Raw genomic sequence first — 23,922 nt, forward strand, 5'->3', positions numbered from 1 at the left:
CTCTCACTGTTCCAAAGACAAACTGGTAGATTAATCAGCATCTGAGAAATTTGGCTCTGGTGTGAGTGTGTGCATCTTTGTGTCTATGTGTGCCCTTGATGGGCATCATGTCCAGGGTGTACCCTGCCTTGTGCCCATTGCTTTCCGGGTTATGTTCCAGCTCTCCCCTGACCCTGTACTGGATAAAGTGATTAGAAAGTGGATGGATGGATAAAACAATATAACCGTGTCTCTTTAAAACCTAAGGTATAATCAGTCTAAAGCAATATCATTATTTTATCATGTTTATTGTGTTGTGCAATGTGAGATAAGGATTTCAATTCAAGTTAGATTTAAACTTTGTAACAAATACAATGTCAATAACATGTAAGGATTCAATTGAAGGAGGCTCCAAAGATTAAATATTTTTCCTGTTTTTTTTTCAAATTTCAAAGCCTTTATATTATATAACAGTTATATGAAAATCAAAATGATAAAGCACAAGGTACCAATGGGAAATTGAAAAGAATAATTACCTGTTTCTAATATGAGATGAAAGAAAGCTATGCTAGAAATGCAATGTCCATCATTTGTGGTGACCCAAGAGATGGACTTTTTTTGGTGATGAACCCATATGCTGGGCAACCATCAAAGCAAAGCAGGGGAAAACAGGCAAATGGGAGGGGCAAGGTGTGAGTGGAGTTTATACTGTGTCCTAGCTAAAAAGCACTCAGGGCAGCAGAAGTGCTATGCCCCCACTGGAAAAGCACTGTAGCTGACTGTACAAAGCACTCGGGGTGATAGCAGTGCTGTGAGTACACTGGGGCTGGGCTGAGCAATCTGTACGCTATCAGGATTGGCTTTGGCTGTATAGAACCAGCTCAAGGGTCATGCAGGCAGGAGTCAAAACCAGGTAGATGCAGTAACGCAACACAAGGGAAAGTCCAGGAGATGAGGTTGTAGGAAGCCAAGTTCCAATTTGAGATATTGTAAACACCATAGAGAAGCCAAGGGAGAGACTAAGAGCAAGGTCAGGAAAAGCCAGATCAGGAATCCAACAAGCACAAGAGGGGCAACACAAGAACTAAAGAGAGTGACATGGGAACACAAGAACAAAGATAGCAACTGGAAAACACAAAAACTAGTGAACACAAGCAATAAAGAATAAAGCAAAGAGAAACCCAGTAACAAGCTAGAATTAATCTCTTGTGAAGACTTACTCAAGCAGACTGTATACCAGAGTCCTGAATAAAGTCTGAGCTGACCTTAAGTAGCCTGAGCCAGCTGAGGCTGGAGCGGTGGTAATAGCACACAAGTGGTCAGGCTTGATGTCTGATTGCATTTCAGGCCAAAACTCCACCTTCCTGTTAGGGCCGGTTACCATGGCAACAGTAGTTTTACTCCATTGCAGTCCAGGAAAGCATGACAAGAAAAAATCAAAAGACAGTCATCAATTTTCTTAGTTCAACAATCTTCTTAGTTGAACAATCATAAAAAAAAGTGACATGGACTGTTTTATTCAATCGACGTATTACTTATTTGAATTGGTTGTTTGTAATATAAAGTGAAAATGAGCATGATCTTTAGTCACTGACTAAAAATAAATATTTTTTAAATTTTTCGCCTTCATATAGTTTTAGTTTATGCATTTTGGTGTTTACAAATTTAGATTGATGGCCTGCATCCTGGCCTGTTGGACATGGAGAGCTTTTTTGCTGAAGTTGTTGGTAGAATAGATCGAAAACATAAAACAAATTGTTGTCTTGATTGGCTGATGTGGGGGTTGAACTGTGGGGACAAATCCCTTGAAAAAAGTTGACATTTAAAAAAACAACAAATGGGTTTCATTAATTATTCTAGCAAGCACTATTAAGTTTCTGTCTGGGAGAAAAGATTAAAATCAGCCATAAAGTTAATCAGTGAAATATTAATCTAATATTTCACAATACAATTTTGTTGTATGTGTATGCTCTTAATAAAAATTATTACATTTTTATTGAGGAGGAAGGTAAAATAGTTACCAATGAGGGGAACATTTGGCCCCTTTTTCGAATTTGCTTCTCGTAGCTTAATGATCCAAGATCAAATACAAATTTTTGTAATAGATTCACAATGTTGGCATCAGGAAATTGTTAGGACATTTATTCTAAATTCACATTACTCTGTTTAAAAAAGAATCTCCTGTTCATTAAACAAAAATGTTAATATTTTTCTGGACTTCTGGACTAATAATATCTTCAGTGTCGCATTAACATTGGAATGTTCTTCCAAGTGTAAAAAGAGGCGGTACGCAACGTGTCTCCTTCATACATTTTCAGTTTACAGACCGTACAAGATTATTTTTTATGAATAATGTCTACCGTATCGCATTAAAATTGGAACACTTTTCACAGGTGTAAATCCACATATTTTCTAACCGCTTTATCCAGCACAGGTAACAGTTTCACAACTCACCCTCCCCGCTGCCTGTCTGATTTTTAACCCTTCTGTGCCCGGATTGCAGCAGGTAAGATATTTTTCCAAGAAAGATCTGATGACGAGGAAGAAAAATTACCCGTTTTTCGTGCACATAAAGTGGTTATTAACTATCGAAATCTGTTTTTATCACTGTTAGAGTCATGCAGTTTCTAAGTTAAGCAGGAACACATCATTACATCTATTTTTTTATTATTTTTTAAAATTAAAAAATTCGATTGCCAAGACTAACTGTGGCGTTTATAATATTGTGGCATTATTATATAGGACGGACACAGTGACTCAGGCACACGTTGAATGAAAAATGGTGCTTTATTTTATAGTACAGCTGAGTACAGAGAGACACACACACACACTTTTTCATATATAAGATATATTACATACTTTTCATATATAAGATATAATGATGTGTTCCTGCTTAGACATTGCACGACTTTAAAAGCTATAAAAACAGGTTTCGATAGTTAATAACCACTTTTTATGCGCAAAACACGGGTATTTTTTCTTCCTCGTGATCAGCTTAGAAATCTGTGTACGCTGTAAGGTTTTTACTTCTTAATTAAACGTTTAAAATACGTTTCGAATAGAAAAAATCATATCCTGTTGTCTTCCTGGTATGTAGAACAGATCAGCAGGTCTTTTTTTTTCAAAGGCTCACCACAATTCACACTCAACCACATCACAGATCTGCCACACACATATGCCTCAGGACGGTGACGTCACTGCCTTTCATATGGAAACATTTTGACACTGCGCTTAACAATCTTAGGAAGATCACAAAACAAGCCTGTTAGCCTGGTTTTTGCCTAAAAAAATCACGCCCAAGAAAGTGAAGTAGCATTAACTATCAAAGGTGTTTTGCAGACGAAGGCATAGTACGTAATTCAGGCTTTATGAACTCTAATAATTAATAACCCTAATTAATCGAATCCCAGGTGTGAGTTCATAAAGCCTGAATTACATACTATGCCTACGTCTGCGAAACACCTGATCATCCACTCTAAAGATTTCAGTGCTTTGTGTATATTCTAATCGCATTGGGGACAGGGTGTGTGGGGACAGGTTACCAGAGTAAACTTAGCTTGAAGTTCGAGAATGATTTTGGCACGTCTGTAGCTTTTTCACAAAACCTCCTAGAGTTACGAAAACACTTGCTGTGTGTACAAAGTACATTGTGACTGTTTTCACAGCCTTCACTATGTCATTTTTCAGCCATTTTTTTGACCACGCTCGAACATTCTTTTGTTCATATCTTCACAAGGGAAACACAGAAAGCCTTCAAACCAAATGCATTTTAAAGATCACGAACTCTGGTTTTTCATCGATGTGTAATTACTCACTAAATGGAACCCGGGGGGACCGCTGTGTACACACGTTCACAACACGAGAAATACTGCTAAATATGGCTTCGTGTGAAAAACCAGTATATCACCATAGGAAGCATAACAGCACAGCCTCCAATTACCCAGACTGTAAGCATGGGAATAAAGCTTTGTTTGATTTCTGAAACCCTTTCTTTATGTCCTGTTTTCATTCAGATAAGGGTTAACTATATACACAATAATGCTGACAGCAGGAAAATTCAAATATTCTTTACTCAGCAGCTTATTAAAAACAGCACCCATGATGTTCAAACCGATTTTTTTACACAGAAGACTGCACTCTGAATCTCTTTTTCTCATGCTTTTATTTAATGTGGCACTGTGCACCCCTGTTAAGAGGGCAATGCTGTTCACAAGCCAATAGCATTTAAACCACAGCACCCACAATGCTGAAAGTAAGTTTTTTACACACTAAGCAGGTCCTCTGACCTTTCCAAGTCTTGCTTACTACTGTTTGTGCAACAGTACATGGATATAGTTATACCATTATTAATTTATTTAGATACACAAATCCATATTATATTTTCTATTAATCAAATTCTAAAAGTATGCTTTTGTTTAATCTGATAACGAGCGTATTCGCAGAAAAGGTTAAAACGATCACTTTTCACAAAGTATATAAACGTACAGAAATATGGTCAACTTTTTAATGTATAATGATTAAAATACTCTAATACACAGTTTAAATTTAAAAGTCTAAAGTCTAAAGAGTATACAACTTAAATTCTTAATTGAATAAAGATTGTCCCTCAGCAGTGATTGGGATTCAAAACAGAATGTTTTCTGGTGACAGATCAAATGCTGTACATGAGAGGTTAAACTTTATTAGCTCCACCTGGTGGTTTTACAAGGTGATTCTGGATACTATTAACATAATCTAATTTGCATATGATACAGTGCGGTATGATGAGACACGCCCACCGCGTTGTACCGCAGCATACCACGCTTGTTTTGAATGGCTGCATCTGTACATCAAAACATTAGTAACACAGTTTCTATGTTTCCAAGTCCATTCAGACTATCTACCAAAACAGAGCTTTATTTAGTGGTCTTCTAACTAAATGACTCGTATATACATTCCATGGATTTGATGTAAGGCTAATTAACCTGTAATTCCTGTAAGAACTGTAGGTAGAGACAAGATGGAGGTTTGGTTAAAATCTACTCTGAAGAAGAAAGCTGCTATGAGCCTTCCAACAGAGGGAGGGAAGAAAAGAGAGCCTCTGTTCAACTGACTATGACTAAAGTGAAGCCAATAATATCTTTAACATTACACATTTTATCTGTGACATTTTAATTTTGTACTTTTTTTTGCAATGCATGATGTTGGTGTTAACATATTTAAATCACAAATTGCCATGGGAAATCACTGTTCCTGTATTAGACTCAGCAAAAGAGGCAGGCTGCAATGCAAAACTGTTTTTGTCTTCCTTCAAGCATTCATACAAATGCAGCCACTCAGAATGTTGCCTGTGACGCAATGTGGTACTTTATGTGATTCACTGGCCTAATATGATCGATAGGTGGCACTTCTGATGCATTTGATGTTAGTGAAACCATTGCTTCATATAATATGTTTCCTTACTGTTTATCAACTGTAAATCCACTTAATGTGGAATATTATTATGCAATTTTGTAACTAAAGGGAAATTTTGTCAGCTGACAAAACAACAGAAGCATAATCATCTGTATGCCATAAACTACATTAATTTAGAAATATAAATATATCATACATACTGTATATAGCTGGTAGTCATAGCTAAAAAAATACACAACAGTATTCCACCTTCTTCGTAAGCATTTTCTGCATCAAGTCTTTAAGATAAGATCACTTTATTGGCCATATACTGTACAATTTCTTGTATTAAGAATTTATCTTTTTACATACCCCAACTTGCTCTCCATAAGACACACAGACAGGGAGAGAAGCTTGGGGTCAGTCATTTATATGGCACCCCTGGAGCAGTTGGGGTTAAGGGCCTTGTTCAGGTGCGTAATGGAGTAGGTTTCCTCTGCCGGCTGCAGGATACGAACCGGCAACTTTCTAGCCACTGGGGCACATCTTTAGCCACAGAGTCTGTAGCTTAGCCCGATGCCATCGGCATTGTTGTTAAAAAGATGTAGTACTTTTTCAAATCCACTTAATTGGGAATATTAACATGGAATCATGTAAGTAAAGAAATGTTGGTAGTTGAAAATAAAAATAGCTACTGAATAAATGTATGGATCTTAATATAATATATTTATATAGCAAGGAGTAGTACCATGGAAAAATGAGACAAGGCTGGGAAACCCTCAGAATGAAAAACTGCAAAAACATGAAGGAGGAGTGGTAGCTAAACATATAAACAACTGAAGTATATTAATGTCTCAGAATATTATTAATTTGTGAATAACAAATAATTTAAAACTGCTTGTAATTTGTTGAGGGTGATTTATTATTGTTTTCACAACTTTCGCTTTCTCATTAAGACACTTATTTTTGAGAGATGATGTTTCAGATCGGTGTCTTTGCAAGAGCCTTCAAACCACACACATTTTAAAGATCACAATTTGTGAAAATGTTCACAATGTTTATATAAACAACATCTATTAACTGATTGCATTTTTAGAAACCTTAGTTTTTATTTGTTTAAGCTCAATTATGCATAGGCTTGAATAAAGCAGATCCATGGTGCAAATGAATTCATAATGTAATGTGTTCAAAAGCTATTTATGCAAATCACCTCACCATATAAAGCAAAATAACACAAACAAAAACCCAAAATCCTTAACAATTATGCATCTTGTGTGAGTATTGAGTTACAGTTTTTTGTGCTTCAATTAAGGACTTATGAAGACTCTCAAATACCACACCAATACTTCTGTAGGCCGCACCTCTACTTGAACAATGCCAGTAATTAAATGAGACTATAAATACACAGAATGTAGTGGAACTTTCACATTCCCCATCTCTATGCCTTGTAAGAACACACTTACTGTAAGTCACAAGAAGTCTGATCTTTTTAAATAAAAGCCATTATAAAAAAGAAGGTTTTGGGTCTAGATTTGAAAGAGCCCATGAAGGGGGACTCTCTGATATCCTTGGAGACTAAAGAAGCCTGCTATCAATAAAATATCTGCCTTGCGACATTTCTCAAACTGCCCCAAAGTCATGCACAGAGTAAAATTCTCTTAAATGAATGCCTTGATGGACACACCACTAATTACTCCTACACAGCACCCGTAATACAAAGGAGCACTAAGACTAAAATAATCCCAAGTGCACATGCACACCAAGTTAAAAAATACCGGCTCCACAAAACAGATGAAAGTTCCCTGACCAGCCCCCAAATCTGTTACATCCCCACTATAGTCACCACAAGGTGAAAGTGGGAAGCAACATAAAAAAACAGATATAACAATCACGCAGACACAAGCTGAATAACAATGCCAAGTGTATTTGCAAGAATAGCAATTACAGATGTCTAAAAAATGTACTGGTAAGATAAAGATTTTATATTAAAAATAACACTCTATGGGTACTACACGGTGGGGGACGCTGACCACTAACTGCCTTTCCTGAAAACTTCAATGGGCCAACTGCACATAACTAGTTCCCTAGATACAGTTTGATCTTGACTCGTGAGACCAAAAATCCAGAATTTTGTCAACTTTTACTTTATTTACTTAAGTTATTTCTGCTGAGTAACCTCAGTATATTAAATAGTGCCCTGGTGCTCACTGAATCTTCACACCCTCAGTATCATCAAATTAAAAACTGTGATCTCATATGCAGGTGTGAGATGGAGTAGAGATAATAACTTCTTTTTAAAAAGATCTCAGATTTGTTTTAAATATGTGCTATGTGCACAAATAATCACAGTTCTACTGTTTATTGCCTAATATGGCAGTTGTTATACATGTGTGTTGTACCAGTGATGTGGTTGTTGAGGTTATTCACAGGTTCAGACTTAGCCTTTTCACACTGAAACAAATATGCATGTGCTGTGTTAATGTTAGTGGTTTTACAATAATTCAAATGTGCATTTTTATTTATTTGTGGAATAGTTTGTCTTACATATTGTTAAGTCACAGTGTTAGACTATATACTGCAATGAGGAAAAAAATGTCCACTACATGAATCAGATACAAGAGCAAAGACTCTAATTCCCAAAGTGACACACATGTGAATCACATGAATCACATCCACAGATATACCGAAACAGTAGCATACACATCAATGAACTTCACTGTGATTGGTATACCGTATAAATATACTGTATATTATGATACAGTATGGTTTTAAATCCACTACAATACAGTATGTGCGAAATATATATTTTATAATCAAAAAGTAAAGTAAAATTGTTTGCTGATTACTTATTGCTGAAATTTGTGTTAAGACAAAATAAAGATTATTTTAATGCTGATGTACACCTGAAAGGATTGCATTACATTCACAACAAGCTATAATAATAAACTGTTTCTATATATCAAACTGAGCAATTTTGTTTTTGTAAAATAGCCCTACTTTCTTTTTTTAACTAATCTATTATTTAACATACTGCCATATACAGTATACAATTAATGAAGGTCTAAACAAAATTTAAATTATATAACTGTAAAAAGATTGTCCCAAGGGGCTGAGCATTGTCAAGGATTTGAATCCAGGCATTTGCTGGCAACTGCCCAAATGCTTCCACATGCCACTTTAAGCATTAACTGTGCCACATGGAGGTTTTTTTAAAAAGCTTTTTTTTTAAAAAGCATGACATACACCACAAACTGCTGCATTATTTGGTGTGCATTCTGAATGGATAGATCTTTATATAGAATTAGTATGTAGTATTAAAATATTTTTTATTTCTTATTGGTTATTTTCACAACTTTGCCATATTCTGAAGGGAAAGGACAATTTCATTTTATTATGTACACAATTATAAATACTTATGTCTTAGATTTTTCCATCTGTCCATTTTCCAACCACTTCATCCAATTCAGGGTTGCTGAGGAGCGGCAGCCTATTCCGACAAGCAAAGCATGCATGTTGAGATACATTCTGAACACACAGGGCACATATAGACATGCACACACTCACACCAAGGCCAGTTTTCCCAGAAGCCAATTAATCAACTGGTAAGACTTTGGACTGGGGGGAGAAACCAGACCACCTGGAGGAAACCCAAGTGAAGACGGGGAGAATCTGCAAACTACATGCATATTAAATCCCGGATCCAGAATGGAACCCAGGACCCCAGTGCTGTGGAGTAGCAATGCTAACCACTTAAAGAACATAAATACTATATATACAATGTCTTTGAAACATTTTATAAGACAGAGAGAGATAAAATCACTTTTTTGGCCATATACAGTTTCTTGTATTAGGAATTTGTCTTTTTTTGCATACCCCAACTTGCTCTCCATGAGACACAAAGACAGGGAGAGAAGCTTGGGGTCAGAGCACAGGGTCAGCCATTTCTACGGTGCCCCTGGAGTAGTTGGGGTTAACGGCCTTGCTCGGGGACCCAACAGAGTAGGATTTCTCTGCTGGCCGCGGGATACAAACCAGCAACCTTCCAGCCAAAGGCAGATCCTTAGCCACAGAGCAACCGCACCACCCCTTCACCCCCTTCTATCTGATGTTCCATTTCGTTGAAATGCAAATGGTCTGTACAAATTTTGATGTAGACAGAAAGATAAATGCAAACTTAAAATAGGTTGACCCCTCCCGAATTGATATTTGGTTGTAGTAGACTGGGTTGTGAATAAAAAACTGTTAATTCAGCTACATGGCCTCTATTGCTTTTAAATAGTCACAGGGGAATTAATTAATGGTTAAAAATGCCAAATTTGTACATGACTGTAATTAAGATTGTTTTGTATTTAAAAGGGCTCTACAATGGTAAATGATGGTTGGGTTGTTGAAAATTTTGAAAATTAAGTTGTTGTACTGTATGTATCTGGAAACAGATTTTCTTCAATATAGACTTCTTTTCCCAAAATTAGTGAAACATTATGAGATTTAATTTGCTCAGGTTTCATGAGTCTCCTTATTTAGGTCAAAGCTTATGAACTATAAGACTGAAAATAATAACAAAAGCTGAGGTTTTAAGAAGTCCAAATGAGCTGCAGAGCTTACATGACCATGGGGCAACAGCCCACTTGTACTCCAATGCCTGGACCAATTAACTGAGATTCCGGAACTGTTCACCAGAGTGCAGCTCTTGCAGCTGCAGCTCAAAGACCAGCAAGATACGTTGTAAGACTTAATGGAGAAGAAGAGAAAATACATTCTTTGAAATATCTTCTCCAAGAGCACCAAACAAATGGACAGCTAGCAAAGTGCTGATTTGGGAAAACTGCATCATGATTTCATGAGTCCTGCAAGTTAGAGAAGAGCAGAAGAAGATCCTGGAGATTAAGATGGCACCTTCTGAGACAAAGATCACCCAGCTGCAGTCTAACCAAGCCTAAAGCAAAAACACACTCAAGAAACAATTGAAAGACGTGAGCGATGAACAGGTTATGCAGCCAAAACCTTCAGGCAGAGCTGGAAAATGTGTCGAAAGTACATAAAACTGAGCAAAGAGAAAAACTAGATCCTGCAGTAAGTGCACAGAGTGGCTGTATGTGAGATGCAGAAAATAAAGACCAAGCAGGACCACAATGAACTCCAGTCCAGATTGTTCAGCACAGAGGCAGAAGTATAGGACCATAAGGTTCAGAAGAACATTCTGTAGTTCTTAATCAGACACTTGCTAAAAAGAGACAAATGGAGAAGTATATTTCCAGAAGATTTACTAAAAATTTGCCAGATGGAGGAAAGAGGAAAACAGAAAGATAATATTTAAGGAAAAATAGGAAATTGAGCAAAATAAAGATACTGAATTTTGATACATGAAAGATACAGAATTGAGATATTTCTGAACATTATCTTTTAGTGAATTTCTATGAGTTGATGTTTTACCTTAAAAGGACAAAAAAGGCTTCCACATTTACTCATAATGCATATATACAATAATCTAATGGATCTCATCTTTTGATAGACATTTCTTCTATTCTTTTTGTGAGTTTAACTTCATGTTCAGGTAAAATCAGATACAATTTATTGTTAGAAATCTTGGAAACCAATACCTGAACAGCTTTTCAAAAGATGGCTTATAGTTGTCTTATCCTTGTCCACACACTGTAGAGGCACCCCGCTGTTTGTTCCACACCAGCAGTGGAAAAAAACTGCTGAGTATAAAAAGAAGTGTAGGCTATTGTTTTAGTGTTTGGTAATGGCTGTTTTTTTTTTCTTCTAGTTCTTTATCAGTTATGAAGTTAAGTTATCCCACAATTCCATTGCTGGCAGAATTTTCACAAAATCTTCACCAATACTTGTGTTTTTTTTAGGGTTTAAGGAGGAATGTCATACTACATGTATAAGTGACAAAATAAACTTATTTTAAGAAACTGAACTTAGATTTTAATGAAGATCTTCACTTCGTCATGCTTTTCCTGATCTAACTACTATGGTTGCAAGAGAGTCCTGTTAGTATAGTGTATACCTTGCAAAAAGAAATAGTCTTTATAGTCGAAGCAAAGTGGGAATTTAAAAATAATTCCTTATTTTCATTCAATTATAAGCAGTAATCAGGTTATACAGGGCCAAAACTAGAGGCCCAGCTTTGAAATGCTTCCCATGTGTAGGTTTAGCATCATTGTGACATAAAGCCCAGAAGCCTTTTTGTGCAAGTTTTGATATAAATTATGTCTGACATGTGCTTGGGGGGTGAAAACCTGTGTGAACAAATGCAAAATATAACAGGAACATAGGTGTTTTTATTCTTTATTAAAAAAAATTGTCATCATATATTTTTTGTCAAAATACAATTTAAAATTCCACAAGTGGAAAGTGAATGCAAAATTCAAAGGCATTGCATTTTTTAATTTGAATTATTTTTCTGTCAGTCAGTTTCTTCAAATTCAAAAGCTAGGTGGACTGCAATGTGAAATGTTCCAATGTTGTCTGATAGTTGTAATATTAATAATTTGTTTTGTTCTAATTTTTAGTCTTTATCTTTAGTAATTGTGACAAGCCATTAGGCGGTACTGTTTTGGAAGCGGCTCAGCTGCAGGGAGTTGGTGCATTATTTGGATAAACCTGAGAGCTTTTCCATTTAATTAAAACATCAGCTGTGGACACACAAACATAGGGTAACTCCATGTGGGTATTATGGAGGGAAAAACTTATTTTGAAGGAGTAGTGTGTGAGAGAGAAAGGTTCCTGTAAACCTGTTTACAGTAGCCTGAGATAGAAAGGGGGTTTATGCGTATTTTTGTGTTGAATACTAGCTTGCCAGGCATTAGAGAAGTGCAGGCAGTTGTGAGGATGTAAAAGCAGCACTGCGAATGTGGTATGAGTTTGTGATCTATGTGACTGAGGTTGCTAGAAAGGAGGGTTTGTGTGTCGATATCATGGTGTGCACGGAGTGCTTGCATATGTGTGAGTGGTACACTGGGGAAGAGAAGCAGGAGAGAGTCCATGTAGACATCCTCAAGAGGGGAACACCATGTCAGATTTAGGAGCCCATAGTGGCTGTGAAGGAACACGGCTTCTGTTCTATGTGGTCTCTTGACCCAGAGGTTTAACTTCAGTTGTGTTGTGAATGGGTGAACAGTGGTTGTTGAACTGGGGTAATAGTGTGAAAACCTGAGAGCAGGAGACTTACCTGAATTCTGTAGACCTGATGAAAGAAGGTTGGAGAGATGATTATTAAGCCTCTGAATTTGCTATTGTATGGTGTGTTAATGTGAAGCATGAGTGTGTGCTTTACAGGCCAGAGAAAAGGAGACTCAGCCCTGATGGAAGAAGGGTAGGAGATGCAAGTATTAGCTCATGGCTCTGCTGCTGGATTTTAGAGTGAAGACCAGAAAGTCTAGCCAAAAGGGGCTCAACTCTATATAAAAATAATGTTTATACATATGTGCCTGCCTTTCTAGATTCTGGTTCTCTCACACTGAATTGTTTCAAGTGTCTCCTCTGCAGGAATGGCTTTGAGTTGTTCATTGGGTAAAAGAAAAAAACAGTGAGTTTAGAGTGCTTACAGGTCCACAACAAGTTCACCCAGTGGGATGGAACCTGTCTGGTACAGTAATCACTAATTAAATAAGCATTTCTAAGGCAAAAAGATTAAGTGGACAATATTGCTACAGAAGAAGATAGGTAATTTACCAATAATGATACCACCTGTGACATGTGATGCTACAGATGCAGCCATTCAAAACAAGCGGGCGATACCGCATTATTTTGCGGTGCGCTTTACGCAGTCTACCGCGAGTTACCGTAAATTCTCGTATAGTACCGCAAGTAAAATAATAGTATCCGGAATTTCCGCAAGGTGGAGCTAATAAAGCTCAACCTCTCATGTTTGAGCTGTCCCCATCAAAGTCTTTAACGAAGATATTACTAATAGTATTAATAATGAATGACCTTGGACAAGCTGTAAACTCAAAGTATTGCCCTGGTCCACATTCTTTTTTTCATTGACCGTCTTTGTAAAAGTAACACCACAGCATTTCGCAATCACGCATTTGTTTCCAATCATGCAAAGTACAGTAATTTTTGAGAATCTCCGATTCACCATGCCTTTCACATGCTCATAAAAGAGATTGATTTAGGAACATAAACATATTACTGTATGCAAACTGTAATGTATACAGTATGTATATGTATATTTAATGTTTTTACTGTGCCCGTTTAAGTATTGAGTATTTATATGGAATTTTACCACTGAAGGGAAATCTTAGTAGCTGAGCATAAAAAGAATAGGAGCATACTGTAACGCGTGTGAAGGCCATAAACGATATTAATTTTGGAACATAAACATACAGGATATGGCTGGTCTCAGTACTTTAAAGAAAACATACACACCAGTACTTAGCCTAGCTTTCTTAACTAGTAAGTACTGTACTTACTGGGTGGTTTTGGAGGGGGGGAGGTGTCTTTCGCTGGAAATCTTGCCCCCTTCTACTTGAAAATACCTGTGAAACCGGTTTAATTCGTCACAGCCAGCACTCCCGCAGAGAGGGAGGTTGTACTTGCAGTGCATCGGTATAGATGGGAAAGCCAGAGCCGACCGCTACGCCGCCCCCGTGTTATGCGCTTCGTTAATGTCTAAGCCGGAACACATCATTATATCTCATTTTGTATTTCTTTTTAAAAAAAAATTGTTTGCCCAGCCTAACAGTATTGTTGTTATTGTTTTTATCCTGTAAAGCGCTTTGAGGAGCCACCTTTAAAGGCGCCATATACAATAAAGTTCATTATTATTACTATTGTTAATTTGCTGGACAGAGAGGTGAACATTATTACGCAGAAGACAAAGATAGCGATTTACGTTGCATTGTGCATTGTGCTGCTTTAATACAGTTTTAAATAATTAAAAGTCTAAACAGTATCAGCTTTATTTATGGGTTTTAAATAAAGGCAATTTAAACACGATTGAAATCAATATAAATGTTTATATTGTAACGCATAGGTGACTATTCATTGTTATTAAAATGACTTAAATTTGATCATGTTGTGATATTTAGAAATATAAATTTGTTTGGTGCGAGTGAAGTTTTATTTAATCTCTGACCCAGGGAAACGTTTTATTTTTTCAAAGAAATGTTTGTTAAAAAAAAGTCATGGCTCCCGCTGGATTCGAACACCCAACATGTGATGTAGGAGCCAGTAACCTAACCCACAGCGCCACATGAGGAGTGTTGAAAAAGCCCTATAAACATTATCAACAGGCATCGTACAGCATGTACCATTCTTGTGTTGCGGTACATGAATATAATTATATCATTATTAATTTCTTTAGATACGCGATTCCATATTATATTCCCTTTTAATCAAATTCTAAAAGTATGCTTGTTGACCCGGTATCACGTTAGTTAAAGACTTCGATGCTTAAAATGTTTAGGGAGAAATGGAATACTGGTGTGTATGCTTTCTTTAAAGTACCGAGACCAGCCATATACTGTATGTTTATGTTCCAAAATTAATATCGTTTATGGCCTTCACACGCGTTACAGTATGCTCCTATTCTTTTTATGCTCAGCTACTAAGATTTCCCTTCAGTGGTAAAATTCCATATAAATATTCAATACTAAAACGGGCACAGTAAAGACATTTAAATCTTTCTACGACTGACCAACGCACCACGAGTGCCCCTGTTGGTCAACCAATCACGTACCGCGGTATTTTGCGTCATCGCGCGTCACGATGCACAAGGCCGTAGCCAATTACCTCTGGTACGTGTCTGTGCCGCGCACTTTGAATGGCTGCATCTGTATGTGGTATTTCAACACTATACTGCTAAATACATGGCCATTATTGTACTTTTTGACACACTTAAATGTAGAAACAACAGGGAAATTAAGAAGAATTTTTGAATGAACTGCAATATTTAAATGTTAAGTGCTGCTTGATTGTGACATCTGCTAATAATACATAAATACATTTTAAGTTATAAAATTAATGAATGTATAATTAATTTAAAAAGTCAATATTCACTGTATTCATGTGGACTAATTTTTCAAAAGTGAGATCCAAATGTAAAAAATAATGTTAAATGATTTTGACATGAGTTTCACAAATGTCATTATAGTGTTTTGCAATAGTTTTCACCCCTTCCACCCATGTTCAATTTTGTTGAATTACAAATAATATATACACATTTTTAAAATATTTTTAGTCCAAACTTGAATTCTCAAGCTGAACTGTTCTATGGGTGAAATAAATTAAATGTCAGCAAAAGCAGCAAATGAAGATGAGAAACCAAAATATGTTGATTGCATAAATATTTTTTTTTTCTCTTTGCTATGACAAACTTGAATTAGTTCAGGTGTACACATTACTTTCACAGTAAAGTAGTGAATGGCCACTGCTTTTGTGTAATGATAGTGGTGTACAGATTCAGTTATGAAGACAAAGGAGCTTTAAAATATCTCATGGATAAAATTGGAGAAAGGTGCATATTAGAAGAAGGATATAAATATTTTCAAAGGAATTCCTCTTTGTACTGTGAAGTCAGTTATCAAGAAGTAGAAGATATAATTTTACCACCCAAACAAAGACTAGTTTTGGAAACTGGTTAAGGATGCCACAGTGAGACCAATGGAAACTTTGAAAGTAATACAAAGTTCAAAGCCTGGGATGGGAGAAAATGTTCATTAGTCAACAGTCTCAAAAAAACTCCAAAATGCTGGCCTGTATGGCAGATTGGCAAATCCATCTCAAATCTCACCATGAATTAACAACATTTGAAACTGGAAAACTGCAAATATGAATCAAGAAATTTTCTGGTCAGACAAGACATAATTCCTTAGAGGAAAAATTCACAGGATCTCATTAAGGATATCATACTATAAAACTATGCAGTTACTTCATATGTTTTGTTTTCATGTTTGCTCATGCTGTAGACAGAACTTAATGTGTAATTCTCCGTGGATCTTCTTTTTCTTCCACTTTCACAAAGTAGAAGAAAGTTAGTTTCTTCACTGGCCTTCTTTCAAGTGACCCAGCTGTCAGTTTCTTCATACCAATCTCCGTCTCCCTATCCAGCTACAGCATTACTCTCACAATCACCCAGTATCTAAATCAACCTTCAGTTCTGCTATCCTTCTTACAAACTAGCCATGCCAGATTTACATTTGACATCCATACTTACTCTCTTCAGACACAACTTGCTCACAGAGTCATTCTAATCCCCCTCTGTTTATTTCAGCTAGAATCACCCCATTTATTTTTATTTGACTAGCCTCACCTGTATGCCTCTCCTGGGATCATGACCTTGTTGTTAATTGTGTTGAGTGCTCCATGAAACCTTAGAGCTATGTTGTTGGGAGCTTTGTGATTATGGTAGGGGTACCATTGGCAATTGGTCTAAGGTGAGGGGCCATACAAATAATTATCCAAACTAGATGTCCATGATGGTTCCATTAAAAACTGAGAACTCACCCAGCTCAGGGATTTAGGGACCCACACCTGGACTTAGGGCACGGGGAAGTGGAGTCAGGCTAGGGGGTAGTGATAGCTGGCAACCACCTATTGACCAAGTCACCCACGTAACCTGGCCAGGCTTACCCTGAAATGGCTACATAGAGCTGTTGTGTGAGTTCACCACAAGCACTATGAAGGATAGGGGTCTGGTGTGATGCAAGTTAGGTGATGGGCATGGGCAGGACTAGATCGTGTCAGTGGAAACTGGCTCTTTGAATGTGGAACATGAATTCACTTATGGGAAGGAGCTGGAGCTGGCTTGAAATATACTGACTTACATCTACACACAGCATTGGCTCTGGAACTAGGCATCTTGTTGGCTTGGTGCTACTGTATGTAGTTCAAGTTTGTCTCACTACTTTTTTTAAGTTAATGCACCTAGCAACTTTTCAGAGTATTTGATGTTCTTAGACACTTACTATGTTGTCCTTTGATCTGATGTAACTGGGAGACTGGGTGGAACACCCTCCCTGATCTTAACCTGAGTTGCTATTAGAATGTGTTAGTCATGGACTGTCTATAACAAGCACAGAGTTGTTCATAAGTGTACTATGTAGTAGAGCACTTTAGGCCAAAGGTCAATTCAGGGCAGCCCCTGGCATAGGCAAAGTAGGTGACAGCCGAGGGGCCCGAGGTCACCGGGGGCCCCCTCAATGTGCAGCAAAACATTTTTAATTGGCACATTCAAGTGTAAGCAAAAAAATCCCTATAGCACCTCTTTCTGTTGCTGCTGTGGGTTATTCTAATAGGAGCCCAGCCAAAAAAATGACCAATCATAATCGAGTACATAGTGTTTATGAGGTTCAGAAAAAAAGAGCTGGCTAAGTGATCTCAAAACAGAGGTACACCAAATCAAGTCATTGAAATAATGCACAACGTGTAATAATGTAATAATTTGTATTTCATTTGGTTTTGAGTCTGTCAGATCCATGCAACTAGCAAACAGTAGACATGTCACATTTTCAAGCTAGACATGTGGCCTACTGGAAATGTTTTACTAGATGTCGATAGATTCACATTTCCTGCAATTGTGCACATGCTGTGTGAGTCACCTGGCTAAAATTGGTGCTACCTGGCCAAAAAAAAAATTAAGCGAATGTACAATACAAAGGACAGTTCAGCAATTAAATGTAATTAAAATACATAGTTTTCCTTGTGATTTCTCCTGTATTTAGTTAAATGGGGATATTGGGAACTCAGTCTGTAGGCCTTCGAATTGCAATCTCTCTCCCATTGACAGCGGCAGGAGTAGAGAGGACCTTTTCAGAGTTCAAGTTGATTTACAGTGCCTATAGAAAATCTACGTCCCTCTTGGACTTTTTCTCATTGTATTGTGTTACAGCATGAAAGCATGATATACTCTATTTAACTGAGAATTTTTAACACTCATTAACACAAAGTACTCTATAATGTCGAAGTGGAAAAAAAATCCAGACATTTTGCTAAAATAATTAAGTAAAAAAAAAGACACTCCTCAGCCTCTTCAGGAAAACTTAGGGCAGAGTGCTGGAAAGTAGTCTCCGTACAACAATCAAGCCACAGATACAGGAGGAACAATACAGTTTCTCCATAGTGGTCCTGGGGTTGTCTACGTAACATGGTGAGGAGCTCAGCAATCTGGGAAGACCTTGGAGTATTGTAGTTTCTCCTCTGGATCAAGAGGAGCAAGTTGAGATGGTTTGGGCATCTGGTGAGCATGTGTTGAGAGGGTCTCTATGAACTTTGTACATACATTTTCTGCTGAAGCTGCAGTATCTTATAAGGTGGGCATATAGAACTGGTTTGAACTGGAATAGAACTAAGTCATTCTATACTGTGTTATATAAGAACACGTGCTACAAAACGAAGTAACCAATTGTATTAAAATAAGTTCACACCTTTGACAAATAGGGAAGAGTATGTTGAGTGTGATCTTGGAATGCTGCCAATCTGATAAGCACAGGGAAATGTGAAAAATAACAGAAAAAAATATTTAAGGACTGTTCTGTTCTAATTAAATTACTTTGAGAAAAATACATTGAGCATCTCTGTGTGTTTCACTCCCATGCATATGAAATAAAAAAAACTTCTTTTAACTTCTGAAATGGACTCCTGACTGTCATTTAGGGGAAGTGGAAAAAAAATCTCCAATACATGTCCCTTGGATGCCTCCCTCTAGAGGTGTACTGGAAAGAGACCCAGGACACACTGGAGGAATTATATCTCTCAGCTGTCTAGGGGGACACCTACTGATGCAGACATTCAAACTTCGCGGTACAAACCCGTACTGCACTCAACAACCCACAAGCTACCGCGGCATACCGCGGTACGTGATTGGCTGGCCAAAATGACCGACAGGGGCACTCGTGGTGCATTGGTCGGTAGTGAAAAGATTTAATCATTTAATCTCTTTACTGTGCACATTTTAATCTGCTTAGTATTGAATATTTACATGGAATTTTACAACTAAAGGGAAATTTTAGTAGCTGAGCATAAAAAGAAGAGGAGCATAATTCATCTAAAGGTCATAAACGATATTAATTTAGGAACATAAACATATTATGCAAACTGTATATTGCTGGTATTGGTATTTTAAAGAAAAAATACACACCAGTATTCCATTTCTCCCTAAACATTTTAAGCATCAAAGTCTTACATGTGGTTATTTCGGAAACGTTTTTACGTGCTCCTTCTGACCATATTACTGTGAGTTTATATACTTTGTGAAAATTGATCGTTTTAACCTTTTCTGCGAATATGCTTATTATCGGAGTAAACAAAAGCATACTTTTAGAATTTGATTAATAGGGAATATACAGTAATATGGAATCGCGTATCTAAAGAAATTAATAACGATATAAATATGTTCATGTATTGTAGCACAAACAGTAGTATCAGACTTTCCATTGATATGTGTACTTCTGCTTCAATGTTTGGTGCATGTCTGTGTCTGTGGTGTGATAGTTTAAGTGACTGACTTATAAGGCTGAGGTTGGGTGTTCAAATCCAGCTATCACCATGAGTTTTTTTTTAACAAATAAACATTTCTTTGAAAAACTAAAATAGCAAATATTATGGACACTACTGTATATTGACATTTTTTAGATTTCTAAATATCACAACATGTCATTTATTAATAACAATGAATAATTTCAAACTGCTACTGATATTATTACTGACTAAATATTATCGACACTATATTGAATTTGTTGGACTTTCTAAATATCACAAAGCATTCAAAGTGAGTTAAGTGATTACCATTTTCCATGAATACTTGCGCTCATTATCGCAGTAAAAGAAACTCATACTTTTCAGAATCTAATTATTTAAGCAATAAGGCATGAGAGGCCGTGCTACTGTATATCGTGGATATAGTCACGGTTAAAAGGTGTTGTTAGGCCTGACGCAATGCAGAGGACCGGCAACCCTTTTAACTGTGACTATATCCTCAATATAGCACAGGCCTCAGGTGCCTTATTGCTTTTATAAAACAGTATGCGATTGCTGTATAGAATTAATTTTAATTTTAAAAATGTATTTAACATGAAAATTAAGCTGTTTATGTTCCTCCGCCTGAGAATATAGTCCCTCGTTGCTACGCAAGGCGGAAACACAGCCACAAGTAACGAACTAACAAGGACAGGACATTAGCTAGCCAATATGATAAAGATATAAATGACTTGTTTTTTGTTTATTTCTTTAGCACATTTATTTGAACATTTCCATCGATCGTACAAGCACTGAAAAACTGTCCAATCCCTAGTTCGTCAGGCATTTTCTTTTACAGTACGGGAGTGCTCCTACTGGTCCTGGTCTCAGTGCCTTCTAGGATATAACGGCAGCAATTTGTTGTTAAAATTGGGTTTCCAATATTGCCGCAGCGAACTCTCATTTTTATGTACACTATAACAGACATAATCTCCATTGCTTCTAACCGAGCGTTTCATTATTTCTAAGAATGAAAATGATTTAAACTATGTGACACTTCATTCAACGAGAGCTCAAAACATCACAAGGATCCTCAAGAGGGCAACCAAGACAGCAGAAAAAAATACGTGTATCAGAAACATGAGAATCCAAGCTTTTTTATCTACGCTAAGAAGTAGTCTTTAAAATGTCTTTATCACACAGTAAAAAGTCAAAATTCTGGGGTGTGCGTATGTGAGAGAATATAGCACAGCTTCGAAAGTGTGTCAGCCAGTCAGATTTCAGGACCGGAATTATACGTTTTATAATAGGGAATATAATATGGAATCACGTATCTAAAGAAATTAATAATGATATAATTATATGTGCTGTAACACAAACAGTAGTATATACACATATCTATTGATATGTGTACGGCTGTTTCACCGCTTCTCATGTGACTGTGTTAGTGTTATGTGTTAGTGTTATGATGTTGTGATGTTGTGCCTGACTTATGTGTGAGAAGTTGGCTGTTCAAATCCAGCTACTGCCGTTAGTTTTCTTTTAACAAACATTTCTTTGAAAAACTAAAATAGCAATATTATGGACACTCTATTGGCTTTTTTATATTTCTAAATATCACAACATGTTCGAATCTAAGTCATTCTTAATAACAATGAATAGTCACCGCCTTCCCCTCTGAATCGCTCCAGTAGCAGGAACCTCTATCGTGTGTATATTAATAATATCTTCAGTGTCGCATCTTCCCAGTTTAGCTGATCTTTTGCTGCCTACGCATGCTTACACAGCTCCCTAGGTAAATTATCTGAGAAAGCTTTAGAGAACTTAACATTTTTATCAACAAATTGTAAATACGACATTAACATTGGCGTTATTCATTTTTCCCTTGAATGTATGGAGGAGTGTCAGCTGTCAATGAGAGCAGACCCCCCCTCTTAGGCTGGGCAAACGATTTTTTTATTTTTAAAAAAGAAATAAAAAATTAGATATAATGATATAAACATTTACTGCAATACAATACTGCAACGTTTCGGCTGTGAAACCTTCTTCACTGGTGAGGGTCTTCAGCTCAAAATGAAACGCTTGGAGTTTGTAATGTAAGGCACTCTGAACGGGTTAAACTTTAATGCAGGAAAAATGTATTTCCCAGAAGCTACAGTATACTGATTCTTTATGGAAGCCCGTTTCCACTAGGGAGTAAAAAAAAACACACACTTTTTCATTGACAAAAAGTAACGCCACACTCTCTTGTTTAAAGCACCACGTCTCTTCCCGTTAAAAGGAGGAGACACTTTACACTTTAACTCTTCAGTTCACAGAGAAATTACACCAGAGCCTCTTCTCTTCTTGTGTCTAATTTTTAGTTTAGCAGGATTCAAGCAGGATTTCAGATGAAAGGCAGTGACCTCAATCAAGCCCATAGTTGAACCCGTTCAGAGCCTACATTACATTTTAGTGTTTCATTTTGAGCTGAAGACCTTCACTCCTGAAGAAGGCTTCACAGCCGAAATGTTGCGTTTTCTCTCTTCTCTTTTAAGCATGTGTACGATGCTGTAATACAGTTTAAAATAATTAAGTCTAAACAGTATTAACTTGAATTCTTATCTCTATTAATATAACTATAAAGTGATATTAAATAAATACAGTTTTTTAGTATAGATTACACTTTTCTAAAATGTATTTAAAAAAACAATCGAATCTTTCCACGTTTGATCCCAAGAGGATGTACAGTACAATACGCCCCTGCTTTGTTTCACAATGGTATGAAAAATAAATCTAGATGATGAGAAAGCAATGCTGAAAGTTAATAGCTGAACATTGGAATGTTCTTCCAAGTGTAAAAAGAGGCGATACGCAACGTGTCTCCTTTATACATTTTCAGTGTACAAGATCATTTTTTTATGAATGATGTCTTCCGTATCGCATTAAAATTGGAACTCTTTTCACAGGTGTAAATCCACCTATCTTCTAACCGGTTCATCCAGGACAGGTAACAGATTCACAACCAACCCTTCCCCCTGCCTGTTTGACTTTCTTTTTAACCCTTCTGTGCCTGGATTGTTTTTCATGCACCAAAAGTATTCATTAATTATCAAAACCTGTTTTTATCTCTTTTAAAGTCATGCAATTTCTAAGTTAAGCAGGAACACATCATTACATCTCATTTTTAATTTTTTTTAAATTAAAAAATTCGATTGCCCAGCTTAAGGGGTGTTTATAATATTGTGGCATTATTATATACAGTAGGACGGACATAATGACTCAGACACTCGTCGAATGAAAAAGGGCACTTTAATTTTCTGTACAGCTGGGACAGCACCCCACCGTACGCGCTCCAGCAGAGAGAGAGACACACACTTTTTCATTGAGAAAAAGTAACACCACACTCTTGTTTAACAGGAATGTTTTGTTTCTGGACAGACTGTTAAACTAGAGGAAAAGAGCGCCTCCTTCTTCGAAGCATTTTGTTGATCCGATCACTAATTCTTTCTAATCGCACAAAGTAAGTGTTGAGAATCTCCGATTCACCATGCTACTAATGGTTTCCCGGAGATTGCAAGGCAAGGCACTTTTGCCTCTGGACCCATCGAAATTTACTGATGTGGTCCACCCCCAGTAAATTTCAAAAGTCACAAGATTTCGAAACACGAGGGCAGCGTAGCGGTCGGCTCTGGCTTTCCCATCTAAACCGATGCCCTGCAAGTACACCCCCCATCCTTCACTTGACTGATGGGCAACAGTTGGATATCTGGGAGAATTGTACGTTGCACTGGCATCTGTGAATTCTGGTGCTTCCTGAGGGGAGATAGACAGCTGGGACAGCATCAGCCAAGTCCTAGGCGGTGGTGAGCATAGAGGGCGGGATGGGGTGTCCTGAGGCGGTGTGTGCTCTGGGGGGGGCAGAGGGTTTTCTGGAGATACACCTTCTGCCAGACATTGCAAATTGCATAGCAGGGAGAGGCACTTATCAGGAGATGAAGGTCTGTTCGGAGACAGCTGCCCTAGCTTTTTGACTACCGGAACATACTGTCTCAGGCTTCTGCATCTTCAGGAGTGTCTCTAACCTCCCAATCCTCCCTAGTAATGAGTCGTACTGCTCCCGCTGCTGCCGAAAAGTCTCCATACAGGAAAGGATGCTGTCCTGCAAGCTCCCATTCGTCC

The 23,922-nt window shown here is 37.2% G+C and overlaps 1 protein-coding gene across 1 annotated transcript in view; it reads left to right on the forward strand.

Moving 5' to 3' along the window:
- Window positions 1-23,922, forward strand: part of gabra2a (gamma-aminobutyric acid type A receptor subunit alpha2a) — a 322,305-nt gene that overhangs the window by 27,500 nt on the left and 270,883 nt on the right. The window lies entirely within an intron of this gene.

This window comes from Atractosteus spatula, chromosome 1 (genome assembly GCF_055471065.1).
Source record: "Atractosteus spatula isolate fAtrSpa1 chromosome 1, fAtrSpa1.hap1, whole genome shotgun sequence".
In the NCBI taxonomy this organism is placed as follows: domain Eukaryota; kingdom Metazoa; phylum Chordata; class Actinopteri; order Semionotiformes; family Lepisosteidae; genus Atractosteus; species Atractosteus spatula.